Here is an 18,199-nt window from a genome sequence, read left to right on the forward strand (position 1 = left end):
GGGTCAGAGAAACTGCAGGTAGCAGGAACCACACTGGGTGCTTCGGTGCCTGTTAGGGCTCCCTCCCTGCCCAGGGCCAACACTAAAGACCAGATCCCTGACCTGGACTGCGGTCCCACTGCTGTACGCAGATGCCCTTGTGGTCATTCAATGAAACTTTGGGTAAGTTGCATTTGTCAGTTGGACGGATGCCCACATATTCCTGCATTCCAGGCATGACTCAGAAGCCATTGCTCCCAAAAGCCTGCCCCCCCTGGGGCAGGCACTGGTTTGGATGAGACTCAGGTGCGTGGACCATTATAATAGCCCCACTAAGATGGGACTCAGGTCAAGGAGGACAGAGCATCTTCTAGTATAACAAGTAAGGGTCGCCGGGCGCGGTGGCTCAAGCCTGTAATCCCAGCACTTTGGGAGGCCGAGACGGGCGGATCACGAGGTCAGGAGATCGAGACCATCCTGGCTAACATGGTGAAACCCCGTCTCTACTAAAATATACAAAAAACTAGCCGGGCGAGGTGGCGGGCGCCTGTAGTCCCAGCTACTCGGGAGGCTGAGGCAGGAGAATGGCATGAACCCGGGAGGCGGAGCTTGCAGTGAGCTGAGATCCGGCCACTGCACTCCAGCCTGGGCGACAGAGCGAGACTCCGTCTCAAAAAAAAAAAAACAAAAAAAAAAAACAAAAACAAGTAAGGGTCCATGGATGTTGGTCTTTAGATACTAAAAAATAATCGTTTTTGTAAATAACAAAGGGAAAGGCAGGAGTAGCCAGTGATCTAAGGCAGTGGAGTGGTTCTCAACCCAGTCTGCACATAAGTGTCACCTGGGGAACTGTTTCAACCCAGTGATTCTGTGGCTAGAGTGCAGCCTGGCTTGGATTTTTAAACACTCCCGCCTCAAGTGATTCTAATGGGTGGCCAAAATAGAGAACTCCTGCTCTGAGGAAGAATCACCTCTAAGCTAAAGAAAAGTTGGACCCCATGAGTACAACCGATACTGTCATACCTTGGAGGTAGCATGCCATAACGTGGTTCAGTTCCTTATTAGAGGAAAGTTTCCTCGAAGCTGAATCTGCATTTGCACACATTATATCACCCTCTGGAAACAGAGGTAAGAGTCAGGAAAGCAGATTTCCCCACAAGCACTTCTTATACTTGCAATGTAGCTCGCCCGTTAGATAGAAACACAAGGCTTCATTTTCTCTTCGCGTTGATTTGGTGATTGTCCCTGGTCACTGAATAGGGGAGCTTAGGGGTCACACACTGCTATGAGGAAAAGCAGCATTCACAGTCAAAGCTCTGGTGAGACCAGCATCACAGGCCCCGGGGACGTCCCAGTGTCTGACCCTGAGCAAAACTGTGCAGCAGGCTTTGCGCCCACACTTCCTGGCTGAGAATAAGGAGGAGAGGTTTCCTATGGTTGGAGGTTTTGGGCAGCAACGTCTACCACGACCTCCAAAGTGAACCTGTAGGCAGAGGCCCCAGAGAGGGGGTGAGAACAGAGTCGGTGAGGGCCTGGGGTGCTAATTAATGACCTTGGCATTGGAGAAGGATGGTATTAGACTTTAAGAATGAGACCAGGCCAGGCACGGTGGCTCACGTCTGTAATCCCAGCACTTTGGGAGGCCAAGGCAGGCGGGTCACGAGGTCAGGAGATTGAGGCTAACATGGTGAAACCCCGTCTCTACTAAAAATACAAAAAAAATTAGCTGTGTGTGGTGGCAGGCGCCTGTAGTCCCAGCTACTTGGGAGGCTGAGGCAGGAGAATGGCGTGAACCCGGGAGGCTGATCTTGCAGTGAGCCGAGATCACGCCACTGCACTCCAGTCTGGGCCACAGAGCAAGACTCCGTCTCAAAAAAAAAAAAAGAATGAGACCAGTCAGAGAGAGGTGAGTCAGGAGATCTGGCAGTGGTTCCAGTGGTAACACATCTGAGAGTCACTTCAAAAGTCACCCACCCTTGAGGTCATCAACTGCCTTAAGAGACATGGGAATATAGTCACTGAGAGTGGAGAGACCCACCTATGGTCACACAGCCAGACAGGGGCCTGGACAGAGTAGATGCCTGCTCCTTCATCTCAATCAGTCCTGTCCATTCTGAAAATGCTTCCGAGCACCAGGCATAGAGCAAGTTTGAACTCCACGCTGGGGACGTAGTGGAGAACCCTGTCTTCAAGGAGGTCAGCCTCAGCTCACACACCCTGCACTACTTTCCCAGGCCTGCTGTGACATGGCCGGGCGCGGGGGCTCAACCCTGTAATCCTAGCACTTTGGGAGGCCGAGACGGGCGGATCACGAGGTCAGGAGATCGAGACCATCCTGGCTAACCCGGTGAAACCCCGTCTCTACTAAAAAAAAAATACAAAAAACTAGCCGGGCGAGGTGGCGGGCGCCTGTAGTCCCAGCTACTCGGGAGGCTGAGGCAGGAGAATGGCGTGAACCCGGGAAGCGGAGCTTGCAGTGAGCTGAGATCCGGCCACTGCACTCGAGCCTGGGTGACAGAGCGAGACTCCGTCTCAAACAAAAAAAAAAAAAAAAAAAATAGCACACATTTATTATCTCACAGCTCCCTAGTCCAGGAGTCCAGCATGAGGCTCACTGGGGCCAAAGTCAAGGTGTCAGCATGGGTGCATTCCTTTCTGGAAGCTCCTGGGAGAGCCCATTTCCTTCCCTCCCTAGGCCCCCACATTCCTACCACACGGCCCCCTTCCTCCATCTTAAAGGCCAGCAACGCCAGGCGGATCCTTCTCGCACAGCAACACTCAGCGCTGCTCTGCTGCCTCCTCTTCCGCTATTAAGGACTTTGATGATGATATTGGCCCCACCTGGATAATCCAGGCTCGTTTCCCAGTCTTAAAGTCAGCTGATTAGCAATCTTCATTCCATCTGTTAACTTCACTCCCCTTGGCTGTGTAACAACACACTTAAAGGTTGCAAGGATGGGGACCTAGACATCCCCGGGGACCACTATTGTGCCTACCACACTTCCTGTGAGACATCGTGACCACCTGGTTGTGGTGGGAGAAAGGCTGGGAATCCGAAAGCTCAGCAGAGCTGAACTAGGTGTCGGAAGAAGAAAACTCCCCCCAGGTGATCATCCCAGGATGGAACGTTTGTGCGGTACACAAAGCGGCCAGAGAAGGGCGGTCTGAACTTCAAGGATTTGTGTGTGCCAACCTCACCTGATCACCCAGACAGTGTTTGCCGGAAAGTGGAAATGTTATGCGCGGTCAGGGAGGCCAAGTTCTCTCCCAGGGCCAGAGGCATAGTGTCTGGAATGAGCCAGAAGTTTAAAAACTAACCTGTTACGAAATCAGCCAAGAGCAGAAAGGGCAAATCGTCCTGGTCCTGCCCCGACCCCACCCTCTTGCATAACTCTGAGCAAGCAAAGAGACCCCAGACGACTTCCCAGTTCCAGCCAGCAGGTGGACGGTCACGGAAACTCCAACCCGAGAGGATGGATTTGGACCGGAAATAGTCTCCCAACTGGTCGCCCTGTCTTTAGCTCCCTCTTCACCTCTCTGCTGCCCCAGCAGTCTTTCTAGAGGGCCAAGCAGAGCACACGCATCCAGCAGAAGCCCTGCGGTAACTTCGTGGATCCTTCACAGTAAAATCCTTGCTCCACAGAGAGTCAGGCAAGGCCCCACACAATCTCAGCCTTGCGCTTTGTGTCAGCAGCTCGGTTTCATGAAAACGCAACCATCTTTACATCTTCCAGGCCTCTGGAATGAATTCCGCTTCCTTTTCTTTCTGGAAAACTCTGAGTCACTATTCAACACCACGTACCACTTCCCCAGGATTCCCACTAGAGCTGTGTGGCCATTGCTGCTCTCTGTTCCCAGCCGGGATTCTGTTGTGCTGAGCACCTGGAGGGCAGGAGAACTGTGGTTTCATACATGTCCCGGGGACCTTCTGAGCCTGGCTCAGTGGGCGCTCCAGAAATGTTTGTCACATGAAGAAGGATTATAAGAGGTTGGCACGCTTTGCTTTTCCAGTTCTCTTGGAATTAGGAATTTGGAAATGGAATCCGAATGAGTTTTACTAATGTCTGAAATCGGACTAAGTTCACACCTAAAAGAAAAATCACATTGGCAGATCTGATAGATAGATGGCATTCGTGGTCACAATTAATGACCTCCTGTATTCACGCCCTTGGCAATGTGAGTTTACAATGCCTCATTAAAAGGTAGAGCGTATTTTCTCACCCCTTGTACCTTGGCCGGTCTTGTGACCTGCTTTGGTCAACAGAATATAGGAGAACTGGCAATGTGTCCTTTAAGTCCAGGCCTCATGACGCCTTTACTGCTTTTGCTCTTCTCTTAGGACCCCTGACTCCGCTGAGAGAACGAGCCTGGACTAGCCTGCTGGAGGAAGAGAACAAGCACGGGTCAGTCTGTGGAGTAGAACCAACTCTTCCTACCTGAGGCCATGCTAGACAGGCCAGCCCCCAGCCCAGCTGCCAGTGACCACTGAACAAGCCCACCTGGATTCAGCCAGCCCGGGCCCAAATCACCAAAACCACCCACCACCATGTAGACATGTGCCATAATAAATGGTTGTTGCTTTCAGCTACTAGATTTGGGCGAGTTTTGTTACACAGCAAAATAGACAACAGATTAGGACAGCTGATGGCTGAGACGCAAATGAGAATTGAGTGCTTGGTTATTCTAGGAGCGGAAAGGAGGGAGTTTATTGTTTTCGTTATTAAAGTTTCATTCTAAGGAAAATGTTCCTTCCTCCTTTGATCTACATACACTGTGATTGCTTTTCTTTTCTTTTTATTGAGACAGAGTTTCACTCTTGTCACCCAGGCTGGAGTGCAGAGGCACGATCTCCACTCACTATAACTTCTGCCTCCTGGGTTCAAGTGATTCTCCTGCCTCACCCTCTCAAGTAGCTGGGATTACAGGCACTTGCCACCATGCCCGGCTAATTTTTGTATTTTTAGTAGAGATGGGATTTCACCATGTTGGCCAGGCTGGTCTCGAACTCCTGATATCAGGTGATCCATCTACCTTGGCCTCCCAAAGTGCTAGGATTACAGGCATGAGCCACCGCTCCTGGCCTATGATTGCTTTTCATTTGCTTCTTCCTGGAGTTCACTTGGGATCAAGAAGCAGCAATGGACTCCAACATAATCTTTTCCTGAGTGGAAATAATTAATTCAGTGCTTCCTGAAATAAGGAAGCCATCGGAGACCTGTTTTTTGAACCTACCTAATGAGCCTGGGATCTGTGTTCTGGATGCTGGCTTAGAAAGAGGCTGGGTGCAGTGGCTTACGCCTGTAATCCCAGCACTTTGGGAGGCCAAGGCGGGCGGATCACGAGGTCAAAAGATTGAGACCATCCTGGCCAACACGGTGAAACCCCGTATCTACTAAAATACAAAAAATTAGCTGGGCATGGTGGCGCATGCCTGTAGTCCCACCTACTCAGGAGGCTGAGGCAGGAGAATTGCTTGAACCTGGGAGGGGGAGGATGCAGTGAGCCAAGATCATGCCACTGCACTCCAGCCTGGGGATAGAGCGAGACTCCGTCTAAAAAAAAAAAAGAAATAAGTTTTGGGCCTGGTGGAAAAGATCAGTTGAAGAAGGGTTTATTGGGGACATCAAAAATAAGAACAAAGATAAAAGCCAACCTGATTCTGAAATTTTAACAGAGGTGGAGGTGAGATGTCAGGCCAGGGAGTCAAGGCCCTGGAATCTGAAGTGTGAGGTGGTGACGGTCATTTTACAGGCATCCTGAAGACCTGAGGACCTTATGATCAACTCAGCATATCCGGAGCACATTTGTGTCTGTCCCAGATGGTTTAGGGCTTGCTCTAACATTCCCTCATAACTCACCGGGCCTGATTCAAGGATAATTTGGGAATTGCCTCAAAGTAAAGTTCAGAATTTTTCTTAGCAAAGGTGAGTAAGAAGGACAGAGGGGTTCTTACCATCACTGATATGTATCCACCACTCCAAGCCCAGCTCAAATCCCACTGCTTCCCTAGCCACCTAACTGGAAGATGCTCCCTCCCACAAGCAACTGCTGAGGGTTGCAGGGCACATATCTTGACTGGCTTGACATGTAACTTAATGTTATCCAACTGCTAGCCTTTACAAGGGTCCTACCTACTTCAGGTGCAAATGCTCAGCCTTTAAACTGGGCAAATACATTTTGAGGGGGATCTTGGGAACCCAACCACCACTTATAATGTTGCTTCCATGAGAAACGTGTTCTCTGTTCTCAGAGAAAGGCTGGGAAATGACCTTTGGTTGGGGTACCAGGCATTTCCAAGACTGGTCAGCTTTGAGCATGGGAGAAGCACATCCTCCTGGAGGACTTTTAAATTTTACTTAAGAAACACATTCACATATATTTTGCACGATTTATGTGTCACTCCAGTTCAGTTCAAACTCCTTTAATTAGATTCTTCTCCAACCTCTGATCCAGAGGTAACCTCTCCCTTCCCTAACCCTCAGCACGCTCTCAGTCAAGAAGGCTTTTTCCCCTGACCCTTCTCAAACACCTCAGCTGTTTGCTTCCTGGGTTGCTGTGCTGGCGGAAGGGCCATAGTTTGGAGTCATTATTCCACAAAGTTTGGTGGCCATATGTAATCATCCATTCTTCGTGTCTTGATCCACAGAAGACAACTTTCTGCCTCCAGAAACAGTTGTGAGACCAGGTCCAAGAGTGCACAGCCATGGAAAGCACTCCCTCCTGAGAGGGGCTGTGGAGGATGGCTGTGGAGGATGCCCAGAGGCAGATGGCAGATTAGCAGAGCAGGCCTGGGGGCCTTAGGCCTGACACCCCACCTCAAACTACTACTTTGCCCAGAATTTCTCTTTTCCAATTCTTCTCTTCTTGTTTATTTTCCAATAAGAACTAAATATGGAGCTATGGAAAATTTCAAACATATACAAAAGTAGCTAGAACATACAAAAGCCCCCATACACCTATGACCCAGCTTCACTGGTCTACTTACAGCAAATGTCATTTTATCTATTCCTCCACCCAGTTCCCTTCATCATGATTATTTGGAAATCAATTCCAGGCATCAGATTTTTTTTTTCTCTATTTCAGTAACTCTAAAAAATAAGGGCTGTGTGTTTTTTTTTTAAAGAAATCACAATAAAAATAAATTAACAAAAATGCTTCAGTACTAGCAAATATCCAGCTAGTATTCAAATCTCCAAATCTGTCAAAAGCCACAATTTTTCTTTTCTTTTTTTTTTTTTTTTTTTTTTTTTGAGATGGAGTCTAGCTCTGTCGCCCAGGCTGGAGTACAGTGGCGCGATCTTGGCTCACTGCAAGCTCTGCCTCCCGGGTTCACACCATTCTCCTGCCTCAGCCTCCCAGGTAGCTGGGACTACAGGCGCCCACCACCACGCCTGGCTAATTTTTTTTTGTATTTTTAGTAGAGACGGGGTTTCACTGTGGTCTTGATCTCCTGACCTCATGATCTGCCCACCTCGGCCTCCCAAAGTGCTGGGATTACAGGCGTGAGCTACCGTGCCCGGCCCCACAATTATTTTTTTAATGGATTATTTGACTCCAGATCAAAGAAGGTCCACATATAGCAATTGGTTGATGTGTATCTCTGAAGTCTCTTTGAATCCATAGGTTCCCCCTTGGTTTCTTTATTTTTTTACTTTAGAATCTATTAAAGTAACTGGGTGGTTTATCAAATGGAATTCCCTGCAGTCTGGACTGCATCCCCTTGGTGTCATTTAGCCCATTGCTCTGCCTCTGTCCTTCCTGTACATTTGTACTGGAGCTAGGGGCTTGACCACAGTCAGGTTCACCCAAGACTCCTTGGGTAGGTGTGTTCCTCCACAAGAGGCACAGCATGTCCCCATGTCTCCGTTTACCACGTTAGTGGTGGTTGCTGCTTACTGCCTAGATCCTTAACTCACAGGAGCTGCCCTTGGTTTTTGCTTTTTTTTTTTTTTTTTTTTTTTGAGACAGAGTCTTGCTCTGTCGCCCAGGCTGGAGTGCAGTGGCGTGATCTCCGCTCACTGAAAGCTCCGCCTCCTGGGTTCCCGCCATTCTCCTGCCTCAGCCTCCCGAGTAGCTGGGACTACAGGCACCAGCCACCACGCCTGGCTAATTTTTTGTATTTTTAGTAGAGATGGGGTTTCACCATGTTAGCAGGGATGGTCTCGATCTCCTGGCCTTGTGATCTGCCCGCCTTGGCCTCCCAAAGTGCTGGGATTACAGGCGTGAGCTACCACGCCCAGCCTGGTTTTTGCTTTTAAAAGTAAAATATAATGCATACACTATAAAATTCACCATTGTAAAGTATACAACTCAGTGGTTTTTAAAGTATATTCACAAGGTTGTACAACCATCATCACCATCTAACTCCAGAACATTTTCATCACCCTAAAAAGAAACTCTGTTGGCATCATGCCTGAACCTCCCTTTTTCCCAGGCCCTGGCAACCACTAATCTACTTTCTGTCTCTATGGATTTTCCTATTATGAAATTTTCATATAAAAGGAACCATTTGTGGTATTTCATGGCTGGCTCCTTTCATTTAGTATAGTGTCTTCAAGGTTCACTCATGTGGTAGCATGAATCAGTACCTTATCTGTTTGTATTGCCAAATAATATTCAATTGTGTGAATCGACCACAGTTGGTTTATCCATCCACCAGCAATGGACGTTTGGGTTGTTTCTGCTTCTGGCGACTGTGAATAACACTGCTATGAACGTTTGTGTACAAGTGCTTGCGTGGATGTGTGTCTTCATTTCTCTTGGGCACAGCCCCTGGAGTGGGACTTCTGGTTCATGTGGCAGCTCTACGCTTAATCTTTTGAGGAAGTGCCAGGCTGCCTTCCACAGTGGCTGCCCCATTTTCTATTCCTACCAGCACTGTGAGTGGGTTCCAATGTCTCCACATCTGGGCCAACACTTGTTATTGTTGTCATTTTGATTACAGTCCTCCTAGTGGTACCCATGGTTTTTGAATCATTGCCTAGCCAAGCTCAAGCTGTGCACACATAGGAGTACAGCTCAAATACACAGTATTTCCAAGGCAGGTAGCTCTGGCCTCCACCTGCTACTAGAGAGATAAAAATTACACACACGCTGTCACCTGTCACACACACTCTCACACTCACACATACTCTCTCCACACACACACACTCATACAAGCACGGTCCCTACCCTGTTGGTGTGCTGCAGGGAATGAAAGTTGAGTAAGGCACAATCCCTGCCCTTGAGGAGCTCAAGGTCAGTCCAGGAGACATGGCCTGGAGTTTCCGCTGGTAGGAACAGAGGCCCCTCCAGCAGCTCGGGTACAAGGGAAGGTTTGCTGTGAAGTCGCCCAGGGGGTCTCACAAGTGAGGACCTGATGGAAACCAGCCCGTCCTCAGGAGCAGGATCTCTCTCTACCCTGTTTGTCCCCCTCACTGTCTTTCCTCTGCCGCCTAGCTTCCTCAGTTTACCCCCAGCCCCTGCCCCCCAACCCCGGATTCTGACTTACAAGTGACTGTGACTTGGCCTGGCCCTTGCCCTCAGCACCAGCTGCCCTCACCCAATGGTGCAGCCTCCATGTCTCAATTCCACATTCTGCAGTAAGCACAGGTTTCCGCACCAGGCCCCAAAAGACCTTTGAGGGGTTCTGCTTGATCGGGATCCCTTGATTCAGTCATCCGTGGCCAGGGAGAAGAGCAGGAGCCTGCAGAAGGAGAGAGAACTGGCCGGGCTTAGTGGCTCACGCCTGTAGTCCTAGCACTTTGGAAGGCTGAGGCAGGTGGATTGCTTGAGCTCAGGAGCTCAAAACTGGCCTGGGCAACATGGTGAAACCCTGTCTCTACTAAAAAATACAAAAAAATTAGCCGGGTATGGTGGTGGGTGCCTGTAGTCCCAGCTACTCAGGAGGCTGAGGCAGGAGAATTGCTTGAATCTGGGAGACGGAGGTTGCAGTGAGCCAAGATCGCGCTACTGCACTCCAGCCTGGGTGACAGAGCAAGACTCCGTCTCCAAAAAAAAAGAAAAGAAAAGGAAAAAAAAAAAAAAGAGAGAGAACCTTCCAGCATAAGCAGTCAGGGCGAACACAGCCACATCAGAGGTGGTGGGGTCTGAGCCAGGCCTTCAACCACAGGGAATCAGAAAGAGAAGAGCGCTTTCTACTCCAAGCACAAGGGTGGGACATGACAAGGGGTTTCAGGACCCCACAGGTGAGAGGTTTGGAGTGAATCAGAAGCGGAGGAAAGCAAAGAGGTGGCCTTTGTCTTGTTGATCCAGGTCTTGATTGTTAAACTGGAGAGCACCGGCCCAATAGAATTTTTGTCGTTTTCTAAGGTATTTTTAGCTACAAAGACCTTTTGTTTCCACATCAAATATTACCCAGAAGCTTCCTGGATGAATCCGAGAAAAGCAGGATGGCTCTGGTGACAGCAGAGGTGAGGACAAAGTCACTGGCCCAGGACCCCTCATCCCTTCATCGTCACCCCACAGCTTCCGCAATGACTCTCCCCAGCTCCTAGGTCCTGTGGAACAGTGACAACCGCTGGTGGGCGATGGGGAGCTAGGGAAGGGTTTTCTGCAGGAGAGTGACGGGGCAGAGAGGCAGACACAAGTGTGAGAGCCTGGGCCACAGACATGGAGCCACCTTGAGAAGGAAGAGGAAGCAGCATTTGGGCAGTTTGAGGATAAAAGGAGAAGCCAAAATAACAGAGTGATTCTGAGCCTGGTGGTCTGGAGTCTGGATGTCAGGCAGGGGATGTAGTAGGTGAGGAGAGTGACAGCTGCTTTTTAGACATGCTGAGTTGATGGTAACGGCAAGAAAAAAAACAAAAAACAAAAAGGTTACCAGCTGGCCACAGTGGCTCACACCTGTAGTCTCAGCATTTTGGGAGGCCGAGGAGGCAGGATCACTTGAACCCAGGAAGTTGAGGCTACAGTGAGCCGGGATCCTGCCGCCGCACTCTAGTCTGGGTGACAGAGCAAGACCTTTTCTCAAAAAATAAAAATAAGCTGGTCTCAGTGGCTCATGCTTGTAATCCCAGCACTTTTGAAGACCGAGGCAGGAGGACTGCTTGAGTTTAGGAGTTCAAGACTGGTCTGGGCAACATAGTGAGACCTTGTCTCTACTAAATTGTTTTTTCTAATTAGCTGGGCATGGTGGCACAAGCCGGTAGTCCCAGCTAGTTGAGAGGCTGATGTGGGAGGATCACTTGTACCCAGGAGTTCAAGGCTGTAATTAGCTGTGATCGTGCCATTGTACTCCAGCCTGGGCAACAGAGTGAGACCCTGTCTCAAAAAATAAATAAAAATAAAAATAACGTTTTCTAAAAAAGGTTACCCCATACACTGCTGAGCTCTGAACAAAAGTGAGGTCACAGCAGCTGCCCAAAGAAGCAAAACAAGGTGGGCTTTCAGAGAGGCCCCACTGTCTCAGGAAGAAGGCAGGCAGCCTAGGCTTTTCCTGATTGGGATGAAGAGGTTTAAGGCCCAACACAAAGTTGGAGTTAATTAAATCACACCAAATTACAGTAGAACCTCATTGTTCCAATGTTGGTTCATTTAAAGTAACAACTATTTCTTTTTTTCTTTTTATCTTTTTTTTTTTTTTTTTTTGAGACGGAGTTTCACTCTTGTCGCCCAGGCCGGAGTGCAATGGTGCAATCTCAGCTCACTGCAATCTCCGCCTCCTGGGTTCAAGCCATTCTCCTGCCTCAGTCTCCAGAGCAGCTGGGATTACAGGTGCCCCCCACCATGCCTGGCTAATTTTTGCATTTTCAGTAGAGACAGGGTTTCTCCATGTCGGCCAAGCTGGTCTCAAACTCCTGACCTCAGGTGATCTGCGCGCCTTGGCCTCCCAGAGTGCTGGGATTACAGGCATAAGCCACTGTGCCTGGCCAAAAATAGCAACTATTTCAAAGTCACTGCTAGTCCCCAACCAACGAGACACCTTATTACTGTTTAATGAAAGTGCTGAGATAAGCCGGACCTGGTAAATGCAAAGACCAGCAGGGGTTGGAGAATTTTTCTTTTTGTTCTTTGGATATCAAATTAATAAGGTTTTATTGTAGGAGAAGTTGAGGTACCCATATGCAGTGATGCCAGCAGAACATTGCCTGCCAAGTAATATTGCTCTAAAGGAGTTAATTTTTCTCCCTGGCCTGGGAACCTAATACATTTAGAGCTATAACTTCTAGAGGTCCCCCGCCTCCACCCGCCCAAAATATTTCCTTTGCATGTTAGGAGAATCTAGTCAGTCTACATAAAGCCAATTTTTGAAAAAGTACTATTCAGTCCATCAACTATTTATTTTAAAAACAGTTAGTAGTTAACTATTGTTTTCAAAATAGAGCACTGGACCAGGCTCAGCGGCTCACGCCTGTAATCCCAACACTTTTGGGAGGCCAAGGTGGGTGGATTGTTTGAGTCCAGCAGTTTGAGACTAGCCTTGTAAACACAGCAAACTCCATCATCACAACAATAAAAAATAAATAAAAATTAGAGCACTGGCCAAGTGTGGCCTCTCATGTGAGGTCATGGGTCAGCCTGGCCTCTGATCCAGCGCTGAGTGGGAAGCACAGGTGGGACCTGGCTTCCTACAGGCCTGCCCCATCCCCCGCCCAGATGCAGCATTTGTTCCTGCCCACAGGGGTCTTCAGCCCCTGCTCCGGGTCCTTGTCAATTTCACTGTGGCTGCAGGGCCCTGGGGGTCACCTCACCATCTGGCTGGCCTTGCCCAAGTCCCTGGGGTTGACTGTACTTGTTTCTGACGCTTCCATGAGAGCTCAGCTGTGGCTCAGGGGCCAGCCACGCCTGCTCATTTATCTTCCCAAATTGGAATCCCTGCCAGAGCCCGGCTTTGGTTAGCACGGGCCAGTCCCATCTAGAAGACGGGGGACTCTCTCAGGAGGATGACTGTCACTTTTAGGCCACATACAGTTTTGTAGAAACAAATGAACCTGTTTGCAATTTGAAAATTCATTATCCTCCCTTTTGGTGCAAAGAGCTACTTTAAGAAGACAGGTACAGATTATTCTGGGAAAAGGGATTTATCATTGAAAGAAGCTGTCTTACCTCCCTCTCTCCTCATTGCCTCTTCCCTGTCAGCCTGCACAACGCAGGCTATTCATCTGCTGGGGCTGCCGTCATGAGGGAACAGTTGGGGTGGCTGAGCAGCAGTGCTGGAGGCCACAAGTCTGAGATCAGGGGCCGACGGGGTTGGTCTCTCCTTGGCTTGTAGATGCGGCCTTCTCCCTGTGTCTTCACGTGGTCCCCGCTGTCTGTGCGTTGTGCCCTGATCTCCTCTTCTTATAAGGACACCAATCATATTGGATTAGAGCCCATTCCCAGGATGTAATTGTTCCCTTAACTCTTTTCCTGTTTAGCCCAAGAACACTCACCAGCAGCTCTTGCAGCTGCAGCATTTACCCCAAAGTAATTTGGTCACAAAACATTTCGCTTTTATTATTTTCGCTTTGCTCTAGTGTATCAACTTTGGAAACAAAAGACATCATTCTGCATATAGCATTCTGTCTTTAGTAGTGGCATTTCCATTTAGAAAATATAGTAATTCTCGATGGCTGAAAATGTCAAATCCGAGAAAACGTGGCATTCCTATGTGATCGTTCTCAAACAGTTGTTGGCCATAGATTCATTTGATGAATCTTGTTTTTATGAAATAGATGATTCTAATAATTGAGATGATTTTGATGTTAGTTCTGTTTAGAAATAACTCCAAGAACAGTTTTTAAATTTTACTTTGACATCGAAAATCAGTCAGGTTTGTTTATGTAAAATTAAATGAGCTCTGGCCAGGCACGGTAGCTCATGCCTATATTTTGGGAGGCTGAGGCGGACAGATCACTTGAGGTCAGGAGTTTGAGACCAGCCTGGGCAATGTGGCGAAATCCCATCTCTACAAAAACAACAACAACAACAACAACAAAAATATTACCCAGATGTGGTGGTGTGTGCCTGTGGTCCCAGCTTCTCGGGAAGGTGAGGCAGGAGAATCATTTGAACCCGGGAGGCAGAGGTTGCAGTGAGCCGAGATCGTGCCATGGAACCCCAGCCTGGGCAACAGAGCAAGACTCTGTCTCAAAAAAAAAAAAAAATGAAATGAGTGCTGGCAGTGGGCTGCACATTTTTTCTAAACAGGAAAAGGATTAATTATTTCTTTAAAGAATGTAGCACCTGGCCGGGCGCGGTGGCTCAAGCCTGTAATCCCAGCACTTTGGGAGGCCGAGACGGGCGGATCACGAGGTCAGGAGATCAAGACCATCCTGGCTAACACAGTGAAACCCCGTCTCTACTAAAAATACAAAAACTTAGCCGGGCGAGGTGGCAGGCGCCTGTAGTCCCAGCTACTCGGGAGGCTGAGGCAGGAGAATGGCGTAAACCCGGGAGGCGGAGCTTGCAGTGAGCTGAGATCCGGCCACTGCACTCCAGCCTGGGTGACAGAGCGAGACTCCGTCTCAAAAAAAAAAAAAAAAAAAAGAATGTAGCACCAAATACAGTCACATTCTGAAGTGCTGGGGGTTGGGACTTCAACATATGAATTTTGGAGGGGCACAAGGCATCCCATGACACATGTGGGAACCGGTATAATCTCTACAGAGACTAGAATTTAGATTTAACAGCTTTAAATAGCTTCAATATATTGGTAACATACAAAACAAAAAAAATTCGAAGCCCTTTACATTCAAATTATTGAATAAAAAATAAGTATTTCTACAATGTATAAAATGTATGCTATGTATATTAGTCTTACTTGTTGCTAACCTACTTTTATGTTTCCTCACAGAAAATTCTTGACCTTTTATGTTTCCTCACAGAAAATTCTTGACATTTTATGTTTCCATGTGAGAGATTATACAGAAGGCAAATTTTTGTGAGTTATACAATAATAATACTTTAATACCAATTCTGTTACGAACTTCATTGTCACTATATTTAAATGTCATAGTAATTATTTTTATGTGGCATTTTAAAATAATCTAGATTTCATGCAGCATTATAAAACTAATTGGGGCCGGGGGCACCGGTTCACGCCTGTAATCTCAACTCTTTGGGACGCCAAGGCGGGCAGACTGCTTAAGTCCAGGAGTTTGAGACCATCTTGGGCAACATGGTGAAACCTCATCTCCACAAAAAATACGAAACAAAACAAAAAATTAGTCAGACATGGTAGTGCATGCCTCTGGTCCCAGCTACTCTGGAGGCTGACATAGGAGGATCGCTTGAACCCGGGAGGCAGAGGTTGCAGTCAGCCGGGATTGTACCACTGCACTCCAGCCTGGGCGACAGAGCAAGACCCTGTCTCAAAAAAACAAAACAAAACAAAAACAAAACAGAAAACAGTGTGAGAAGGGTTCATTACCCACCCACCCCACCCCCAAAGCTGTCCAAGCTCCTGACCCCATACAAAGGCAAACGATGCACTCTGCAAAGCTGCCTGCCTGGCCCCAAATGCCAAGTCAAACCCACCACTGCCCTTGCATGACCTCTGACCCCTCCACCTTCAATCTAGACCCCACACCTTTCCCACCATCATCTCAGGTCAAGAAGAACCTTGATTAAAGGCCTCCTTCCTGTCCCTGCACCTCCAGACAAGAAAGGGCAATGTTTTCAGAGACAGATCAGATTCTGTTAAAACATTTAATAAGGTCAAGATATCTTAAAATAGTTACCAGACACAAATAGATGGACTAGTACATGGACAGCAGCTCAGGCATGGGATGCTACGTTTCTTATTCACACATCAGCTCTTGACACCATATTAGTAAAGGTGGGGGCAGGGGGCACATGCCACGGCCAGGGTGGAGATGCAGCTGGCCAGAGGGAGCTGACCCTTCTGTTGAGTTGAACCCTGGGGATATGCAGCCGCTGTGCAATGGTGCCACCTGATGGTACTTTGTAGAATAACCATTCTCATAGTTTCTCTTCCGTCTGTAAGCTCCTAGAGACTGAAATTTCACATTGGTTTCCCTGTTGTCTATTGTTGTCAAATGAGAAGTGCAAACGTCAGTACTCACCTCTCTTAATTTTCGTCTCTCTAAAAAATGAAATCTCAGCTATATTCACTGACATATTATGGAAAGAACACTGGACTTAAGAGATTTGGGTTCAGATCCCATTTTTGGCAACTTACTAGTTACAGGATTTGGGGAAGTTACTCAACATCTGCATGCCCATTTTATGATCTGGAGAATGGAAAGAATAGGATTCTTGTGGGGATTACGGGAGGTGATATATGCACATCTGCGCCCATAAATCAAGCCTGGGTGTAAATCAACCCCCAAGTAAAGAGTCACCATTATGCAGTCTCTGAAGGAGGCTCAGCCAGCTCTACCTTTAATGGCTGGGATGTACTTGTCTTTTGGTTCCTTTCCACCTGTTCGCCAGCAGTGCCTAAGGTTGTGATGGAGGCCATCCCTTAGTAGGTGAGTCGAGACCATCCTGGCCAACATGGTCAGGACCACCCTTGGGGCTCTGTGCAGGGCAGTGCCCACCCTGATGCCTACACTGGTCAGATTGAGAGCATAGACATGGGGCCATGACCTCCATAAACCCCCACCCAGTGCCACGTGGCAGCCCAAGGAACCCTCTGAGCCCTGGGTTCTTCATCTGTAAAATGAGGCTAACGTAACAAGGGGATCTACTTAGTAAAACAAAACAAAACTAAAATACAGTTCGTCTTCTGGAGTGTTTTCTTTTGTTTTGTATTAGAGTGTTATTTGTTACTTATTATTGTTATTTTACTCTATATTCCCAGAGACAAATAAAACGTAAGAGGCTGTTCTTGCATTGCTATAAAGAAATACCTGAGACGGTGTAATTTATAAGAAAAAAGGGGTTTTTTTCTTTTAGGTTTTGGTTCTTTTTGAGACAGAGTTTTGCTCTTATTAGCCAGGCTGGAGTGCAATGGTGCGATCTTGGCTCACTGCAACCTCTGCCTCCCAGGTTCAAGCAATTCTCCTGCCTCAGCCTCCTGAGTAGCTGGGATTACAGGCATGTGTCACTACGCCTGGCTAATTTTGTATTTTTAGTAGAGACAGAGTTTCTCTATGTTGGTCAGGCTGGTCTCGAACTCCTAACCTCAGGGGATCTGCCTGCCTTGGCCTCCCAAACTGCTGGGATTACAGGCATGAGCCACCGCGCCTGGCCAGAAAAGAGGTTTGATTGGCTCATGGTTCCGCAGGCTGTAAGGAAGCCTGACCTCCGCACCTGCTCATCTTCTGAGGAGGCCTCAGGAAGTTTACGATCGTGGTGGAAGGTGAAGGGGGAGCAGGCACGCCACATGGCGAAAGCAGGAACAAGAGAGACAGCGTGGGGTGCGGGGTGCCACACACTCTTCAATGACCAGGTCTCACGAGAACTCACTCACTATGGTGAGGACAGCACCAAGCCATGAGAGATCCACTCCCATGATCCCAACACCTCCCACCAGGTCCCACCTCCATCACTGCAGATCACAATTCAACCTGAGATTTGGGCGAGGACAAATACCCCAACTGTATCAAGCGTCTTCCTTCCCCTTTCTCCCTTCCCCTCCTCATTCTGGGGAGAAGAGGCCGCTTTGTGTTTCTGAAGGGCTGAGTGTTCTCACCCACCCCCAAACCCCCAAGAACTCTTAGGTTTCAGGCCCATGGCATGTGGGGAGAGGTGGTCCCAGAGAAGCAGGGCGTGAGATCGGCAGCTTTAGTTGAAGAGGCTGGGATAGATGGGGGGCAGGGGTAGTGGTCTCAGCAAATGGTGAGGAGTGACGGGGAAGGGTGCCCAAGGCTGCTCAGGGGGTAGAGCCTGAATAGCCAGAGGCTGAGCTTTGACTCATCAGCACTGCCCCCAGGACCACCGTGGCTGAAGAGTGAATCTCTCCGCAGTGCCCAGGGCATTCTGAGGCCCGGAGGGCCAGTTCCCTGAATGGTGCAAGACCCTCTCAGGTCCACAGGACCCCAGGAGCCAGGAAGCACAACAAATTGGATTTCCTCCCATGCTGAGTAGATGGAAGCTAGAAAACCAAAGAAGGCCAGGTGCAGTGCCTCACACCTGTAATCCCAGCACTTTGGGAGGCCGAGGCGGGTGGATCACTTGAAATCAGGCGTTTGAGACCAGCCTGGCTGACATGGTGAAACCCTGTCTGTATTAAAAATACAAAAATTAGTTGGGCATGGTGGCACACACCTGTAATCCCAGTTACTTGGGTGGCTGAGGCACAAGAATCGCTTGAACCCGGGAGGTGGAGACT

At 48.4% G+C, this 18,199-nt stretch overlaps 1 long non-coding RNA gene across 1 annotated transcript; it reads right to left on the reverse strand.

Moving 5' to 3' along the window:
• Positions 1-697: 697 nt before the first annotated feature.
• LOC139355417 (uncharacterized) lies at positions 698-12,730 on the reverse strand. Its single transcript, XR_011606037.1, has 3 exons — positions 12,672-12,730; positions 9,470-9,664; positions 698-4,359 (listed from the first exon to the last, which is right to left on the reverse strand). It is a non-coding gene; the product is annotated as an uncharacterized lncRNA (long non-coding RNA).
• Positions 12,731-18,199: the final 5,469 nt, after the last annotated feature.

Source organism: Macaca nemestrina, chromosome 7, assembly GCF_043159975.1.
Source record: "Macaca nemestrina isolate mMacNem1 chromosome 7, mMacNem.hap1, whole genome shotgun sequence".
Lineage (NCBI taxonomy): Eukaryota > Metazoa > Chordata > Mammalia > Primates > Cercopithecidae > Macaca > Macaca nemestrina.